Here is a 19,258-nt window from a genome sequence, read left to right as displayed (position 1 = left end):
TCACCTTGGCATTCACCAGATGCTTTAGCCTGGCTCTATCCAGCCTGCCAAAAATCCCTGCTCATACTAGGGATGCTACAGCCTAGCCCAGGCAAACAAGCCTTCAGTTCTGGCCCTAACATGAACTAGCAGGTGTTGCGTCTCAATCCAGCCTGGCCTGCACCCTGTCCTGACTCTCACACCTGCAATCAGGTGTTACAGTCTAACCCAGACTTGCCTACCCCCAGACCTGACTCACATGTATGCTAACAGTTACTATACCCAGACTTAGTTCTCATGATGACCACCTAACGTTGAATCTTAACAAGGAAATTCCCTAAGCTCTTCTAATAGACCAGCTCCCAGTCATGGATCTCATGCACACTGATGGGTGTTTGGCTCAGCTTGCCTTGGCCCACCTCCAGTTTTGACATTCACCGGCAGGTACTATTGCATTGCCAGGCCAGCCCACAACCTGTACCAGCTCTCACTGGTGGACTACAGCCTAGCCCTTCCTGGCTCACCCCAGACCTGGCTCTCGTGGGGATCAGCATGTGTCGCTACCTAGCTCAGCCTTTTCCACACCCACTCTGGCTCTCATGAACTCCAGAGAGTGCTAGAGCCTAGCACAGTCTGGCACACCTCCAGACCCAACCCACACCCATGCCAAGAGATGTTATAGACATGTTCAATCCAGTCTTCCCTCATTCTCAGCTCTTGCACTCACCATTGGGAAACACAGCCCAGTAGGGAGGTCCCCTTAGCTCCTCTTCCAGGCCTTTTCTAACCACAGTTCTTACACATGACAGTGGTTCTCTGACCCAGCTTGGCGTGGAGTACCCCCAATCTAGGTCCTTGCATCAGGTGCTGTAGCCTGGCCTGGACATGCCTATCCAGGCCCCAACTTTCACTGGTGGTTGTGTAGCCTATGCCCACCGAGCCTGCCCCCATCTCTGGCTCTCATGCAAACCAGTGGGTATGACAGCTTAACCCAGTATGGCCCACACCCAGTCCAGGCTCCTGCACATGCCAATGTGCTATGGATTGGCCCATCCCTACCCAATCTGCCCCAAGCCAGCCACACATCTCCCAATAAGTGAAGCAGCCTTTCCTGGTCCGGCTCATACCAAGCCCTGACTCTCATGCTCATCAGCGAGACCTACAGCCCAGTAGGGGAATTCTTCAAGGTCCCCTACCAGGCCTACTCTCATGCATGGATCTCACGCATGTCAGCAGGTACTAGACCCTACGCAGTATATTCTACTCCCAGTACTGGCCTTTGCGTGTGTGTTTATGGATTTTGTGGTCCAGCCCAGCCCACTCTACACACAATTCTTGGGTGTGCCTAGGTGCTGCAGCCTGGACCAGTCTAGCCTATTTCCAACCCCAGTTCCCATAAGTGCAGGTGACCGCATAGTGTCATACCTAGTTTGGCTCATAACCCCCAACCCTTGAGCAAACTAGCAAGATTTTCAGTCCCATGGGGGTGAGCCCAGAAATCACCCATAGAATCTACCCTCAGAACTGGTTCAGTCTCTTACCAGTTAGTGTCATGACCCAGTCTAACATGGCCCATCACCTGCCATGACACTCACTGTCGCATACTGTGCTCAAGTCCCTCCAGGCAGGCCCCCAGCCCTAGCCTTTGTGTGCACCAGTAGGTGGTCAATACCAACAAGTCCAGCTGAGGTTTCTCACATGGGTGGGTGCACTTGTCCCACTAGCAATGTTCTCAGGTTTCCCTCCTCCTAACTGCCCAGCCTCAGGCTCCTCATTTACATGAAAGTGCAGTGGTCTAGTTGGTGGATGTCCTCCAGGAGTTATACCTCACCTGCAATATGAGGTGGCCCTCCATCCCACACATCCCCATACCCACTTCCCTGAGCATTCCACAGCCCCTGTGCCAGCAGGCATAATTTCCCATGGCAGGTCTCCTGGCAGATGCAGTATGTTGGCCTGGTGTCTTACATGCCTGCTCTGAGCCTAGTATACCTTCATGGGGCTTAGCATACCTCCATGGGGCCTGACGTAGCAGCATCTGCTAGTGTGGAAAACAGCATTTAATAAAGGCAGCTAGAGGACACATTCACCCATTATTTCTCAAGATCCATTCACATATCCATGCACTTCCTTTACTTTTTTCCATATCCCTTATTATCACTTAATGTTAGCACAAATGCTTTGATACATTTGCATTTCCCTACTACAATGAAAGTTCTATGAAGGTAGACCTGAACTTCATTTTTGTTTCTCAGCATCCATAACAGCAACACTGAGGGCACTGTAAATTTGCATTGATTGAATTAGTGATGGTAGCATTCTGTTCAGTGACTAAAATTTGACAACTTAGATTAAATTAAATTAATGCAGCACTCAAATATAAGTAACATAAGAACTGCATATTATGCTTTTAAAGAGATCATTTCATTTGTTTCTCACAACAATTTTGTCAGGTAGGTCTTAGCACCAGTTGTATTTTGAAGATATTGAAACGAAAGCTCAAAAATGTTAAATGCACTTGGGCTCAAATGTGTACCACTGGTACTTAAATTTAGTTCTTCCAAGAACTTGCCTAATGGTCCTTTAATTATTACTCTCTAATGGCTTTACCAAGTTATTATTTGATAATTCTATTGTGAACCATTTAAAGAAATAGTCTGACAAATAATATTTGTAACCTGCTGGATTACTATTGAGGACAATAATTTTAAAAATAAGTAAGAATGGGCTCAGCAGCGTGGCCTAGTGGCTAAGGTCCTCACCTTGATCCCATATGGCCGCTGGTTCTAATCCCGGCAGCTCCACTTCCTCTCTATCTCTCCTCCTCTCAGTATATCTGACTTTGTAATAAAAATAAAATAAATCTTTAAAAAAAAAAAAAAAAAAAAAGTAAGAATAAGAGTCTAGTCTGTTACAAATAGATGGAAATTCAGTGTCCATAATAAAGCTGTGTCTCCTGAAGATGTTTTCTCTTATCTAACAGAATCTTATAAATTAAGGGATTTTACTTTTTTCTTGACTGTTAGAAAGCATAAAAATTGAATTAGTACTTAATTATAGCAATAATCAATTTTTTATCCAATTGCATCCTTTTCTTCTGTGTGATTCCTGATCTCCATCTTCACTTCAAGTAACTGTGAACATAGATAAACCGTTTGACTATTAGCTATAAAAAGTTCTTTTTAGGGCCTGGTGCCGTGACCTAGAGGCTAAAGTCCTTGCCTTAAGTGCACACCGGGATCCCATATGAGTTCTAATCCTGGTGGCCCCGCTTCCCATCCAACCCCCTGCTTGTGGCCTGGGAAAGCGTTGAGGATGGCCCAAAGCCTTGGGACCCTGAACCTGTGTGGGAGACCCGGAGGAAGCTCCTGGCTCCTGACTTGAGATTGAGCTCAGCTTTGGCCGTTGCAGCTGCTTGGGGAGTGAATCGTCGGACAAAAGATCTTCCTCTCTGTAAAAAAACAAAGTCCTTTTTAGAAATAACTATGATAAAAAAAGAAAGAAAGAACTATAGTGGAAAACAGAAAATAGGCAATAACTAACACTAATCAAATGTTTATCATCTTCCAGGAGCCATTTTTGTATCATGCATATATTTATTTTATCATCAAAAAAATGAAATTGTCTTTCCAGAGACATTTTCAAAACCCCAAATTTTATATTGCTGTATTGCAATGTGCTCTAATAAGTTGGGCATTCTGAATTATGAAAGACTATAATCTGTGCCTAGAGCACACTTCCTCCATTGCCACCATGGTGTGCCTCCTAGCACCTCCAGCCTTTGTTGTTTTACTTCTTATACTCACACTCCCTGCTTCCACTTTTGTCCCTTTCAGTATATTTCCCCAATGAATGACTAGAATGATCCTGTCATTACTCTGCCCAGAACCCTCCAACGACATCCTGTGTCCTGCATGTCCACAAATATCTCTAAGATCTGGTTCCATGTTAAGTCTCATGGTCTCACACTTTCATGGTCTCCCTCATCTTTACACTTTATAGTCTTTGCCTTTGCTGTTAGCCAAAATTGAAAGCTTCTTTCTATAGATATCTACATGGCTTCCTCCTGCTTTCTTCAGATGTCACAAATCACCTTGTTGAGTGTAATAGGTTAAGCCACTGCTTGGGACTTCACATTCCACATCAGACGGCTGGTTCAAGTTCCTGCTTCTCCAGTTTTGATCCAGTTTCTCGTATCTTAATGCATCCTGAGAACCAGCAGGTAATGGCTAAGTGCTTGGGTCTGTGCTATCCACTGGGGAGGCCTGAATAGAGTTTTAGCTCCCTGACTTTGGTATGGTCCAGCCATGGCTGCGGTGGGGATTTGGGGGATGAACTAGCAGATAGAGGATCTCTCTCTGTCTTTCTCTTTTTATTTTCTCTCTCTCTCTCTCTCTCTCTCTCTCTCTCTCTGCCTTTTCCAAATAAATAAATAGACAAGCATTTAAAAATAATCACATCACTTCATTAAAAACTTACTTAATCCTTCTGCCAGCCCTTCCCTCAATACTCCCTATCTGCTTCCTTGGTATATATTTCCCTAAGCATATTGAACTAAAAACTTCTTACTGTTTTCATCTGTGATTTGCATTGAATGCTATACCATACAGTGAAGATTCTGAAAGCAGGAAGTGCTGTTCATCTTTGTCTTTGCTAGATTCTGATCAATTAGAAGAATGTTTGTCATATAGCAGGTGCTATACTTTGAGTTAATCAGTCATTGCAGGAAAAAGGAGGCATATTTTGCTACAAACATACTACATTCTGCAAACATACAAATACAAAAATTTTCTGTATTTTGCAAATACAGAAAATGTGCAAATCTAAAATATTCACTGTAATTATTAAGCTTGTTTTCTAAAGTTCTTCCTCCTGCCACATATTGAAACTATTCAGTAAATTTAGTTAGTGTTTGATTGCATGATATATCACCAATACAATTTAAGCATGTGAGTTTTTCAGACAGACAGGGTATTTTTTGTTACTGTGGGCAATACATTTCTTGCCAGTGCTGCTTTCTCCTAAGACCTTCTTCATTCATGTATAGGCTTAAGAAGGTTTGTTAGGGACTAGAGAAGGTAGGATAATTGAGTTTGCAGGGAGCTATGGCAGAGAAGGGAATGAGAAGGTAGGGATGAAATCCATGTGTTTGTTACTGCAGCCCAGCTTCTCAAAAAGTACCAGGCCACCATTAAAGACTTACTGATCAAATTGCTCAAGTGTCGCATTGGCCTATGTCTGAATATTTCTGGCTGGAGTAATGAAGATGAGAAAGAACATTTTTTCTGCAAGCCTTTTAAGGTTCAGAGCAGTACATTCTACTCATCTTTGCCTGGAGTCCTAGCAGCTCTGCGAGCTTTGAGAGGTGGTGGCCCTGGATGGACACAAATGTAGGCAATGAACAGGAGGCAAACCTCTTCAAGGCGCTTTTGGTCACTAAATATGGGCAAGCAGAGGGCACCTCTCAGTGACTGTCACTCAAGCCTGGGCTGAAAATACTTATTTGGGAATTCCTAGAAACAATGGAGACATTTTGAGAAAATGGGGTAGGTGGCTCCACCAGCTGGGGAGGCCAGGTTTGATTTTTATTCATCATCATTAGAATCAGATTGAATCACCCAGCCCTGCTTCCCTGGGGGAGGTGGCTGGGAGACCTAGGCTAACCTAAATAAACCACCTTTATGCCTTAAAAAAAAAAAAAGAATCAGATTGAAAAAGGGTGCAAGTCATTTCAACTAGCTAGGTATCTCTTCCAGAAGTATCTTCCATCTTCATGGAAGTACACAATTTAATCACCCCTTTCACATGCATCTCTTTGAGTTTGTCTAGGCTATTGTAAATCCCTCTCATCCCTGTCCCACAGTTATCAGTGTTGACATTTGTCTTCTCACAAACTTTCTGGCTCTTGTGGAAGTAAGAGCTTTTGTTCCTCTCCACTTAGTGTGCCTTGCTGTTGACACTCCTGCCAAGTGTCTCCTTGCAGTTTTAATTGCTAGTCTTAGTATGGGGCGGCTCTTTCTTCTTTTAGAAGACAAAAAAAAGCATTCATTTAATCTCTAATTCAATTAAACCATGAGCTCATGAACTCTTGCTCTGTGGGCAAGAGACAGGCACAGAAGAAAAACTGCCAACATTAACCTGACTTCCTCTTCCTCACTCAGGAATGACTAACACATGGTGAGATTATATTTGTATTCCAGTACAAATAGCTTTCTTCAATTAGTTAATCAGCAAGAACAAGTTCAAAAGACAACACTGAGTGCTTGCTGCATTCTTGGAACCATCAGGACAATAACTCAGGAGTTGCACAGGAGCTCAGGAATGCTTTGTGAATCTGATACTGACTATTAACCCCTCCCAACTAGCAGATTCTGGGCAGTTTCATTCAGCTGCAAATCAGTTACAGGCCTGCAAAGCAGGGTCTGAGAGTAAACAGAATAGAATGGAAAGTTGTGCCTGCTCTGTTCCTGGTAGAAAGCGAAGAACGAGCCTCAGGTTTGCTTGACAGAATGACCAGTGATGACAGGGAAAGCTATTAATGGCAGGGGAGCACTGGCTCAGAAGCCAGGAGAAGAAAACTGTGCAGGTGTCTTCTATTAAGGACTTGGGTGGGTTTTTCATTATATGAACCTTACTTCCTTTTCTGTACAACACAATTGCTGTGCAAGAAAGCTTCTCCGAGTGAATGACATTTGGGCATTTGCTGGGTGCTTGTGCCTTTTTCCATTTCTATTACGCCTCTCATGCCACTTCCTGCCAACATAAAACATTATCTTCCAGAACATGTCCTTTGAGTTGATTACCAGGACAGATTACTGGAATTTCTTGAGTTCAAGAGGTATGGGAGTCAGAGATCTAATCAAGGATGGAGACTAGAGGAAACAGATAAGCAATATGGTGCCAGATGCAGAGAGAGAACGATGATCTGAAAGAATCAGGCCAGAGAATGAGAGGCATCAAGACCCCACGGGATGGGAAAAGAAATACCATTGCAGAAAAATCTATCTCCAAGCTGATCAGATCTGGATTCTAATTATTACATCCCTCATTCTTTTTCCAGAGATCAATAAGGAAAGTGACTAAAAGAGAAAACAATACTGCTAAATTTTTCTCCAACCACAAGAATCAGGGCTTTGGACCATGAACTAATGAAAGGGAATGACCCTGGCAGGAGCTGTCTAATTCTGCAGGCCCATGATCAGACTCATGGCTAATGTATTACAGAGTTTTCTTGAATCAATCTCCCCCTCCACATACACTCTCACAGAATGACTCATGTGCATCCTTGAACCAACTGCAAGCACAATGTAAAAAAAAAAAAATGACTTAAAAAATTTTTATTTGAAAGGCATACTTCTAGAGAGAAGGAGAGACACAAGTGAGAGAGAATCTTCCATTTGCTGGTTCACTCTCCAAATGACCCACAATAGCCACAGCTGAGCTGATCTGAAACCAGTAGCCAGGAGCTTCTTCCAAGTCTTCCATGTGGATACAGGGACCCAGGGTCTTGGGTCATCCACTGTAGCTTTCCCGGGATACAAGCACAGAATTGAATCAGAAATGGAACAAGTCATGACATGAACTGGCACCCATATGGGATGCCAGCACTATAGACAGAGGATAGTTTGCTATGCTACTATACCAGCCCCATAAGCAGTTTTAAAATGTGCTGTCAGAGAAAAACAAAATGTGAGGGTGAAATTCTCTCTCTCTTTTTTTTAAAGATTTATTCATTTTATTACAGCCAGATATACACAGAGGAGGAGAGACAGAGAGGAAGATCTTCCATCCGATGATTCACTCCCCAAGTGAGCTGCAACGGGCCGATGCGCGCCGATCCAAAGCCGGGAACCAGGAACCTCTTCCAGGTCTCCCACGCGGGTGCAGTGTCCCAATGCATTGGGCCGTCCTCAATTGCTTTCCCAGGCCACAAGCCGGGAGCTGGATGGAAAGTGGAGCTGCCGGGATTAAAACCGCCGCCCATATGGGATCCCAGGGCTTTCAAGGCGAGGACTTTAGCCGCTAGGCCACGCTGCCGGGCCCAATTTTCCCTCTTTTACACTGGTGTTAGTAAAGCAATAACAGGACTAGTATTTGAATAATTAAGGAGATATTTCATCAATTACTAAGAAAATTAAAGACTCATCTATTAATGAGAACTGATCCTATCCTATGGTAGGATAGGTACTCTGGTCTCTAACAGCATATTTACTATGTTTCTTTTTGGGACACTCTTATAAATTTATGTTTCTGTCAAAGCAAATAAACATAACATGTAAATAATACACGCAACATAAACAAAATGTGTAAACCTTCTACCGATGGCCTCCTAAGATGAGGAAGGTTTGGAAAAGTACTGTGTGAAGACCATTTCACTCTTTTTTGTCACCAACTAGCAAGAAATGCTGAGAAACAAGTGTCCGCAATCATTTTGTGTAGCTTGATAAGGCTTATTTTCTCACAGCTGGGTGAGATAAAAACAAGTAGCTGATTTTTTTCCCCAAGTAAACTAAATTCCAACTGCAGAGGCTATATCAGTAGAGAGCCCATTAAATGCACATATTCTCATTTTCTATTCTTTGACACTTGTGTAACATGAAAGACAAGATTCTATTATTTCCTGTCACTGTCTTTTCCAGTAACCAAGACGCAAAATCATCACTGGGTATGTATAAATGACTCCCATATAAAATTGTGATAATACAATACTGGCCAAATGCCAAGAAGAACTTTGGATTAAGTCAAAAATGTAAGCATCAAAGTTCTAACTAAATCGACTTTTTTTTCTGTATTAGAATTTCCCTCATTAAGTCTCATCATTGCAGGCTCCTCTATTTCATCTCTGGAATATCTCAGAGTGACTCTGCCTAAGACTAGAGTGTCATGAAGCATTACAGAAAATGGGAGTTGTACCCTCTGGAATGGGCAAAAATTAGAAGGTCAGGAGGGATTAGAGAGGCCCAAGAAGATATTTTCTGACCCAATCCATCCCAAGAATCCTCCAGGTAGTCTAAGCTGTTATACAGTAGGAGTGTGCATATTGGGAACATCAAACAATAATGAACATCAAAACATTTTTAGAATGGAAGTAAAGTGGAGAAAGCTGTATTTCCAGAATTATATTTCTAAACTTTCAGGAGATGAGGAGTAAGTTTCTCAAAAGTTGTACTCAAGATCACTATCTGTCTTCTAAGGGATAGACCCATTTAAATACGGGGAAGGGTGAGTCCATTTGGGACAGGATTGTTTGTTTGAGACTGTCTTGCATAATTGTCTTTTTTCTCTGCCTTTCTCCACCAAGCATTCATCTAGAAAAAAAAAGTAATGAGCAAATATTTGACAAATGATAGGGTTACAGAATAGCTAAATTCTAACGTACAGAATGGATATCTATGGTGCCTGGTACGATAGCCTAGTGGTGAAATCCCCGCCTTGCACACGTCAGGGTCCTATATGGGCATTGGTTCATGCCCTGGCTGCTCTGTTTCCCATCCAGTTCCTGCTTGTGACCTGAGAAAGCAGTAGAGGATGGCCCAAAACCTTGGGACCCTTCACCCATGTGGGAGACCTGGAAAACGCTCCTGGTTCCAGCTTTGGATCAGCTTAACTATAACCATTCCAACTATCTGGGTAGTGAACCAATGGATGGAAGATCTTTCTGTCCTTCCTTCTCTCTGTAAATCTGACTTTCAATAAAAATAAATCTTTTTTAAAAAGAAAAAAAAAAGGATGACCCTGGGCAAGCACCAGGCAAGGACTTTCTAGGTTTCCCTTTCGGCATGTGCTGCCTCCCATTTGGCACCTTCCTCCACCACAAATCCCTGTGGTTCTGGATGCCCAAGACGCCGCACACATTCCTTGTTCTTGGTTTGATCAGTTTGATCCCCAAAAAAATCTTATGAACAGATATATTTGAAAACTCATAAAAAAGCCACAGCATGGCTCCCAGGCTCCGTGCCCAAACTGTTGGCTCTAAGCTCCATGGTCCCCAAAATACCCTGAGTGATTTCTAATCACTATCCTCCATCTCAGCAGGAAAATAAGACACTGAGTTCAACTAAAACTTCAGAAATATAAAACCTGATTCCTAGCTCTAGTTTAGTTACCAAGTTGCCTTAGTAACTCATATGCCCTACTGCCTTCCACTTGTGGTAGGGTTGGAATCCTATGACTAGTACTTGTCACTGAAGTATGAAAAGAAGTAACCTACTTCACTTTCAGGCTGCAGCCTGTCCTTCCTCATCCCTGTGATTATGGAGGATGCAGGTTCCAGATGCCATATTTACAAAATGGAGGTAGATCACTGAATTATTTTTAATTGTGATGTGAAAAATGTACTTCCATTGTGTTAAGCCACTAATATAGATGATGATTTTGGTTTGTCTGGTGCCGCCTGCATTTAGTCTGGAGCTTCCCCCCACCTGCTCTGCAGTTTCACTTGTTATTGTTACACATCATCAACCACAGCCTGAAAATATTAAATAGAAAGTGGTATTTATTTTCCATCAACCTCATTTCCATGTCTGCTTCAGAGACTGAAGGTCCGTTTAAGACCACTCAGTGGTAGTTTCTATCCATGCAGTGACCTGAGCCATAGGGGCTGCAGACCAGTCTTCAGCGGCAGGCTGAGGCCTGCAGTCTTCAGAGGGAAACTGTTGAATAGGCATAGAAGGCACCCACATGCCTTCAGACCAGTCTGCAACCTCAGACTGAGTATCAGTGAACTCAGACACTGGAGCAATCCTTTTACCCTGAAATTCCTCCTTGGTCACAGATTTCTCAGAGGCAGCCTGATCTCCTTTTTCAGGCTCTTTGGTGTCTCAGTAGAGATCAGATGTGATCTCCCACAGGAGTTGTGGGAGTTGGTACCATGCATCCACCACATCAGATCCACTGAGTGGGCTCCTATGTTGTTGCAGAGGAGAGTCTGTGTAACAGAGCGGTGGTAGGCAGGTTCACATAATACATCTCCATGAGAGGCTGGTGGTCAGTCCTGGAATCAGTAACCACTGGGTTACGTGGCTCCCAGAAGGCTACCTCCATCTGGTGAGGGAAGGTTCCAAGAGCGAAGTGGCCAACGACACGAATAGCTCCAGTGGCAACAGCAGACTTCAGCATAGCCCTTTGGCCATTGTTCCTGGAAGATATCACACTGATGTCAGCAGTGTTTTCAATGGCAACAATAGCACATTCTGTCAACAGAAGCTTCTCCCAGGTCCTCTCGAGTGCATTCCTTTTATGGATGCACTGTTCCATTTGAAAGTCAAGGTTGGTGCCACCTAGGTGGATTCCTGATGCAAGGAATTTGAGGACATCCTCCTCTTTCATTTGCAGGATGTCAAGGGCTCTGGATATTGTGACAGCTTCCCTTTAAGTTAAGGCAGGAATCAAAACAATGCTGTATGGACCCCCTAGCCTGATAGCACAGATAAGCTTACATAGATATCTTAAGAGAAACTACAGCCACACAATTGTTACAGCAATTATAAAATTGTTTTTTATTATTATTTTGTTGATCTTTTATGGTATCTAATTTATAAATTAATATCATTATGAGTATATGCAAGAATATTGCAAAAAGTTCATGAAAACAATGAAACAAAACGATAAGTTAATTTTGGTACAGCTCAAGCACAACTTCAAAAAGCTCATGGAAAATGTATATCATAAGAAAACTATGTATGGATTTTTTTTTGCACCCAAATAAGCTTGTTTCATTTTTCTGCGAACATTATGAAGTCCCTTGTATGGATGGGGAAACACCATTTTGAATATTGGGGTCAGTGCACACCAAGATTTCAGGCATCCGCTGGGAATCTGGGAATGTGACCCCATGGGCAAGGAGGACTACTGTAGCCAGATGAGTGTGTGTTTCAGCTCTGATTTTCATTCTTCTCACTTAATTGAAACCGTTCCTCTTGAACAACCTCTCTCTACTTCTCCCTCAAAACCCTGCCCCTGCCACCCCGCCCCAAGTCCCTGTTAAACACGATTCTACTCTGTGGTTTTACAATTTCCACTCTGTTAGATTTCACAGTAAATTAGATCATGTAGTTATTTATCCTTGCTGTGTCTGGTTTTTTTCACAATGCCCTCCAGATTCATTCATATTGTTGCTATTGGTAAGATTTCCTAAAAGGCTAAATAATATCCCACTCTGCATATATATTACATTCTCTTTAACCATCAGTCAACTGATGGACATTTAGATGGCTCTCCATATTTGGACTCTGAGATAAACGTATGAATGCAGATACTTTGTTGAGATTCTGATTTACTTTCATTTAGTTAGATTCCTGGAAGTGAGATTATTGATGGTAAACTGAGCAACCTCCCACTTGTTTTTCATAATAGCTGTACCAATTTATATTCTCAATAACAGTCTACAAAGATTCCCTTTTCTCCACACATTCAGACGAGACCTAGTCTGTTTTTTATTTTGGTTAATCATTTTAAGAGGTGGATGGTAATATCTCTTTACACTTTTCATTTGCATTTCCCTGATCATCAGTGATATCAAGCATTTTTTTCTTATGTGGTTGCCATTTGTACGGCTTCTTTTTTAAGATTTGTTTATTTACTTGAAAGAGTTACAGAGGGAGAGAGCGAGAGAGACAGAGAGAGAAAGGGATGAGAGAGATTGCCTTTGCTAATATGAAGCTTCATCTGGTCTCCCACATGAATGACATGGACCTAAACCTTTGGGTCATCTTCCACTGCTTTTTCCAGGCTGTTAGCAGGGATCTGGAACAGAAGTGGAGTAACCTGGATTGGAATTTGTGCCTATATGGAAAGTTGGCATTGCAGGAAGTAGATTTACCCACTTTATCACAACCCTAGACCCTGTATGTCTTCTTTTGAGAAATGGCTATTCAATTCCTCTTTAAATCAGGTTATATGCTTAATATTTATTTTATTTATTTGAAATGTAGAGTTACAGAGAGAGAGAGGGAGAGACATTTTGTTGCAACGATCAAGGCTGGGCCAGACTGTAGCCAGAAACCAGGATCTTCTGGGTCTCCCATGTGAGTTCAGGGGCCCAAGGACTCAAACCATCCTGAGCTGTTTTGTCAGGTGCATTAATAGGGAGCTGAATCTGAAGTGGAGCTACTGAAACATGAACAGATTGTCCATATGGGATGCCAACATTGCAGGGAGACACTTTACTCACTACACCAGAATGTCAGCTCCTGTAAGTCTTCTTTTAAGAAACAGCGATTCACATCCTTTTTAATAAGGTTATTTGGGATTATTTTCCTATTTCCCCATGTTGTGTTTTCAGCACACTTATCAAAAATTAGTTTGCTGTAGATGATGCATGATTTTGGTTCTGAACTCTTTATTCTGTTTTATTGTCCTGTGTCCATTTCATGGTAGTATCGTACTATTTAGATTACTGTTAAGTTTGTAATATATTTTGAAATAAGGAAGTGTGATACTTACAACTTTATGTTTCTTGTTCAAGCATTCTTTGGTTATTTGGGATCTTTTGTGGTTCCATATGCATTTTAGGATTACAATTTCTGTTTCTGTAAAGAATAGTAAGAGCTGGGGCATTCGACTTGGTGGTTAGAATGCTGGCTATGACATCTGTATCTCACCTGTATTTAACGTTCTGCTTCAGTTCCTAATTCCAGCTTCCTGCTATCACAGACCTTGGAAGGGAACGGTTATAGTTGAATTAACTGGTTTCCTGCCACCCATGTGATACCCCTGAGTCAAGTTCCTAGCTCCTTACTTCAACTCCACAGCCATTTGGGACTTCAAGGGAGTGAATCAGCAAATGGGAGCTGTCTATTTGTCTGTACCCCTCAAATAAACAAATAAGTTCAGTAAGTGTCTTTAAAGAGAACTGTATGATAATTCTTCCAATGATGGAGGATTCATTTACCTTGAGAGAAATTGCCTTCCCTGAGGGCAGTTACAAAAACTCTTCTTTCACTATCTAATTAACTCACAATTTCTGTATGCTGTTCAATGGTTTTTTATTTTTTTTTAAAAAGATTTATTTTCTTTTAACTTTTAAAAAATTTATTTTGTTTTTATTGGAAAGTCAGATCTACAGAGAGGAGGAGAGACAGAGTAAAATCTTTTGTCCATTGATTCACTCCCCAAGTAGCCACAATGGCCAAAACTGCTCCAATCCAAAGCAAGGAGCCTGGAGCCTCTTCAGGGTCTCCCACACAAGTACAGGGTCCCAAGGCTTTGGGCCGTCCTTAACTGCTTTCCCAGGCTGCAAACAGGGAGCTGGATGGGAAGCAGGGCCACCAGAATTAGAAATAGTGTCCATATGGGAGCCCAGTGCGTGCAAGGTAGGGACTTTCACCATTAGGTTACCATGCCAGGCCCCTGTTTAATGTTTAAAGCAATAAGAATAAGTCTACTTTTTCCCAGGTGACAACTTTTCAGATAATTGAAGACAACTGATGATTTTTCTTATACTTCCACTTTGCAAGTTAAACCTATTCAGTTTCTTCTATAATGACTCATTCAATGTTTTATCATATTTAATTTACTAAGTTTACTTATGTACTATTTCAAAAGAAGACTTAAAGAAAAAAATAATGAGGCAAATATGCCAAAGGTTACGATTTGATTTATCAAATTTAATTCTGAGCATCCTGTGGCAACCAAGATAAAATGGAAAATAAAACTATTTTACATAGCTCTCAATATCAGCAAAATCAGACATCAAAAATTTTGTTTCCAGACATCTTTTTTTGCCATTTTCATTATTTTTTTTCCAAAAGAATCTAACTTATCATTATCTTCCCTATCCTTCCATAAGCAGAAATGAATAGTTTTCCTAGAAGAAGCTTGTGAAACTATAAGTTGGTTTTATATACAAAGCTATTTCCTGGAATATTTTTCACGGACTAAGAATGTACAGAGTGCTGCCCTGTATTATCTGTAATTCTCACAATGGCCTTGTAAAGAAGATACAGATCCTATTTCACAATGAATAGACATATAACTTATTCAAGGTTACATAATTATTACAAACCCAACTCTATCTGGATCCAAATTATTCATTAATCAATGATAAAATCTGAACTGAAAGCATTATACAAAGGTGCCTCAATAAAAACCACAGGCATATTGAGTCAGAGGGAGAAAATGGTTGAATATTTTGAATCTGACATTTTCTTAAAAACCAACACTAGTGACTGTTTTCATCTCCTTCCGGCATCTTAAGGAATCACAGAAGCACATGTGAGCTGGGGGTGGTTTTGTTTTGTACACTGCAGCAATTACTCATTTTTTTGGGACACACTCAGCACAAACTGGATTTGACCTACCAGGATTTGTCTAACACAGGTGTTTAAGGACTAATTCAAGTTTGGGTTGGCAGAGTAAGGATTCAATATGGTGGTTTACATCAGCAGAAATGTATGGGAAATATATTAAATACTACAGTATGCAGCAAGAGAATGGGGAAATGATTTCCTAGTGAACAGAGACCCTTAACGCCAAATATTTTTTTCTCTGTTCCCAGGGCTATTCACACAGCATTTACATTTTGATACCTTCTCAATCACCAACCCTGTCCCAAGCCACTACCCTGATCTATACCATCTTCCACACCCTCACAAAGAGACAACATTAGAAATAGTTTTGTCATGCCACATTCCAATTTACAAATATCTATCAATTTCCATTGGTCAAAGATCAGGTTAAAATCCTACAGCAGGAGCAAGCATTGGTACAGCAATTAAGACAGCACTTGATATACCAACATCACATAGCAGACTGCTTGGTTCGAGCTGTAGCTCCTCTGCTCCTGACCCAGTTTTCTGGGAGATGGCAGGTGATGGCTAAAGTACTTGTGTCTCTACCACTCACATGGGAAACCTAGCCTGGGTTCAAAGCACCTAGCTTCAGTCTCACCCAGCTCTGCTTGTAGCATACATTTGGAGAGTGAACCAGCAGAAGAAAGATATCTGCGCATTGTCTATGTCTGTCTTTCTGTCTCTCAAATAAGTGAAAATACCTAGTCAAGTAACTAATTTTAAATCCTGAAACATAATACAAAAGATACCTTTGATATTGATCAGTCACACTGATTCCATTTCCCCTTTCTTTCTCCATGATACCCTAAGCCCAAGCCACAATAAATCTCTCAGCATTCCACATCATGGTTTTTCAGTTTTCTGTCTCTGCATGGGTACTTTTCCTAGAAAGGCTTTCCTGTTCTCCCTCACCTAGGAAGTATCTATTCATTTCTTAAAGACCCCACTTAAAATTTGCCTATCCTATTATGACCAGTTTGATTGTCCTTGTTGCAACTTGTAGCTTCCTCTTCTGGGATCATAGTCTCCTATTTCCAGAGAAGCATGTACAACTCGTTTAACGTTTGTTTCTACCCCACCTTGACTCATTTAGGACATTCAAGACGCATTGTTCAAATATTTGTCCTCAAAGTCTACACAAAGAAAGTCCTCAGTAAATATTTGTTGAGTGAATGTCCTCATCACAGTGGTTAAATTGTGTGTTCATGAGCAGGAATTGACAGCCATAAACTTCATAACTGAAACTGAACTGTGAATGAAGTTAGTCCAGATCAAGAATTGGTAAATGACAGCCATTATTTATAGAAGTAACACAACTCCAAAACTGTATTTGAAGGCTACCCAATGTATAATTATACTGATACAGATAACCTTAGAAAGAACTGCATAGACTATGACTTCTATAACATTTATTTTATGACAAAATTAGTAAAAATTATGATACAATTAAAACTGATGCAGATATGAGTAAAGAAGAGCAATTAAAATCGCTCACGGGGTAGGCATTTGGCCCCAGCAGTTAAGATGTTGCTTAGGACATGCACATCCCGTATCAGAGTGCCTGAGTTTGAGTTCCAGCTCTGCTCCTGATCCCTGCTTCCTGCTAATGCACACCAAGGGAGGCAGCAGGTGATGGGCCTCCCTGTGGAGGAGTCAAACTGAGTTCTAGGCTGCTGGTTTCAGCCTGGCCCAGTCCCAGCTGTGGTGGGCATTTAGGGAGTGAACCAGTAAATGGAGGACCTCTCTCTTTTTCTTTTGCTCTCTCTTTCAAATAAATAAAAATTAACTAATTTTTAAAAACACTAATACCACCATTCAGAGAAAGTTATTGCTAACATATTAGTATATTACTTCCACATAAGACAATACATTGTATGAATCTGGGGTCAGGAACATGGGCATTCCATTCATGTGGCACGTGCTTTCTTCTGATACAGGTGAATGCCTCAAGTGCACGGTGTTTGATGGTTCTAATTCTCATGATCGTCTATCTTCCCTGCCCCTGGATCTCTGCCTGTTCAGTCTGCAAGGCAAGCAAGGCCTTGGCCTGTCAACAGCCTGAGGCTCAGTAGTTCCCATTGTCAGTTTTGTCATTCTGACCCATACATCAGTAATTTGGTGTAAGCCTTAGGCATCAAGTTTTCAAAAACAGCTGTATGAGAGGTAGTCATGTTGAAATAATGTGATCTCTATGGTGAAATCTCTTTTGGGGAAAACCCACACCTCTACAGGAATTTTCCTTTTCTCTCTTTTGCACTAAGATCTTCTAGGGGTTCTGAGAAAGCTACTGTCGCTGCCAAGGTGGAGGTATGTGGTCCACAGGCTGTAGAAAGCCAGTGGAATCATTTGGTCTGACCCTAGCAAGGCAATCACAGGCTCAAAATTCAATAAATCTAGAGCAGGCTAATTTTTAGGTAGGTAATTTTGTGTGGCCCATAAATTTCCCTTGGCAGAAAAAAAGGTTCCCCACTTCTGACTGGTTTTCTAGCAACTCGAGCTGAGGCATCGTCTCTGAGAATAGAACTTGGCCAGAGACCCTCCAAATCCAGTCAAAACCAGCTAGACTCTCCTGAAAATGATAGGAGCCCTGTCAAGACTTAACGTGTAGTCACAGCTCCAAGTTCTGCCCAAAGTGCTCCTGGCACCAGAAATAAACAATGAATTCAGAATTCATTCCTGGTCATGCTCTAATCAGAAAGGGCTTCCTAGAAAAAAGAGGAGTTCAAAGAGAGCAAGGGAAGTTGCACAGCAAGCAGGGAGAAGCTGTGCACATTGCTTGAGCCCATGAAGCATGCTTACCTCTGACTGCCTTTTTACTGTAACTCAAAAAACGAGAGTCGGCTGGAAAATGCCATCTCAGAACATGACAGACCCCACTGGTCTTGCCCCACAAGAGGTCAGGGTTTTCTCTGGCACTAGAGTGACACTAGGATGACTTCCCGCATATCAAAGGGTTGGTAGAGGATTCTGGGATCGCAATCCAGTGCATGCTGATGGAACCAGAACCTGAAAACTCAAAGGCTACTATTTTTCATAACATTTTTATTTCTGGATCCATATCAGGATGGGGGCACACCTGCTGCCTGACATTTCTTAGGTCCACCCTTGCCTTGGCCCATGCTCCTAAAGCTCTCAGGAATATTCATAGTAAAGTGGTTTCTAAAAACATGAGCTGCGCACCTGGCAAGTCCAGCACAAGCTCACCTCCAAGCCCAAGGGAAAGTGCACTTCCCTTCATGGCAACTCCCACACTACCAGCTCCCCACAGATCCACATCTATGACTATCAGAAGGTAGCCTGATTTTAGCCTCTTGGGTCCTCTTTTTGTCTCAGTAGCATCTCCAAGAAGCCTGGGAAAACACAGAGATTAGAGCAGAATCTTGGGAGGGAAAAAGATGCCAAGCTGGAGCCAAGCTACAAAGAGATTTACTTACTCACGTGAGCAGTGAAATGTGTCCAGGTGAGCAGACCGCTGAGCTCTGTCAGTGACAAATGCAGCTGCAAGCATGCTGATAAAATGCAGGCAATGTTGAGTTGACGTTTCTGTTTCAAAAAAGGGAAAAAACACATTTGAACTTCTCTCTGTCTTTCTGGATGCAGCATTAGCTGGCTTCCTCCACAATAAGCCCCCAGATAGAAAGAATGCGTGAGAGGTGGGTGCATTGAGGACAGTCCAACAACAAAATTAGAACCAAGTCCTGGGAGGCAAAAGAACCCTAGGCTTTTCACAAAATCTGCTCTCCAAATCAGGCTCCCAAAGCACTGCTCTTTTGTTAAACTGGCAACGGTTGCCACTGAGAACCTCAATACCATCTCACACTTGTCAATCTGAGTAGCTTGGCAGTAACTAAACCTGTTTTCAAACTGGTGTTTGTAGCTCTTCCCACTTCTGCGATCCACCCTCCTCAGACTTCTTTCATTTTTCGTTTACCTCTCAGTTGGCCTGCTTGTCACACATTTGGAGGACAGAAGCCAACAAAAGACAAAGA

At 41.9% G+C, this 19,258-nt stretch overlaps 1 pseudogene; it reads right to left on the bottom strand.

The window, feature by feature from the left end:
- Positions 1–10,456: 10,456 nt before the first annotated feature.
- On the bottom strand, positions 10,457–19,044 carry LOC101529354 (small ribosomal subunit protein uS2-like; annotated as a pseudogene).
- Positions 19,045–19,258: the final 214 nt, after the last annotated feature.

Source organism: Ochotona princeps, chromosome 2 (genome assembly GCF_030435755.1).
Source record: "Ochotona princeps isolate mOchPri1 chromosome 2, mOchPri1.hap1, whole genome shotgun sequence".
NCBI classification, from domain to species: Eukaryota; Metazoa; Chordata; class Mammalia; order Lagomorpha; family Ochotonidae; genus Ochotona; species Ochotona princeps.
This window is presented reverse-complemented; position numbering and strand designations above follow the sequence as displayed.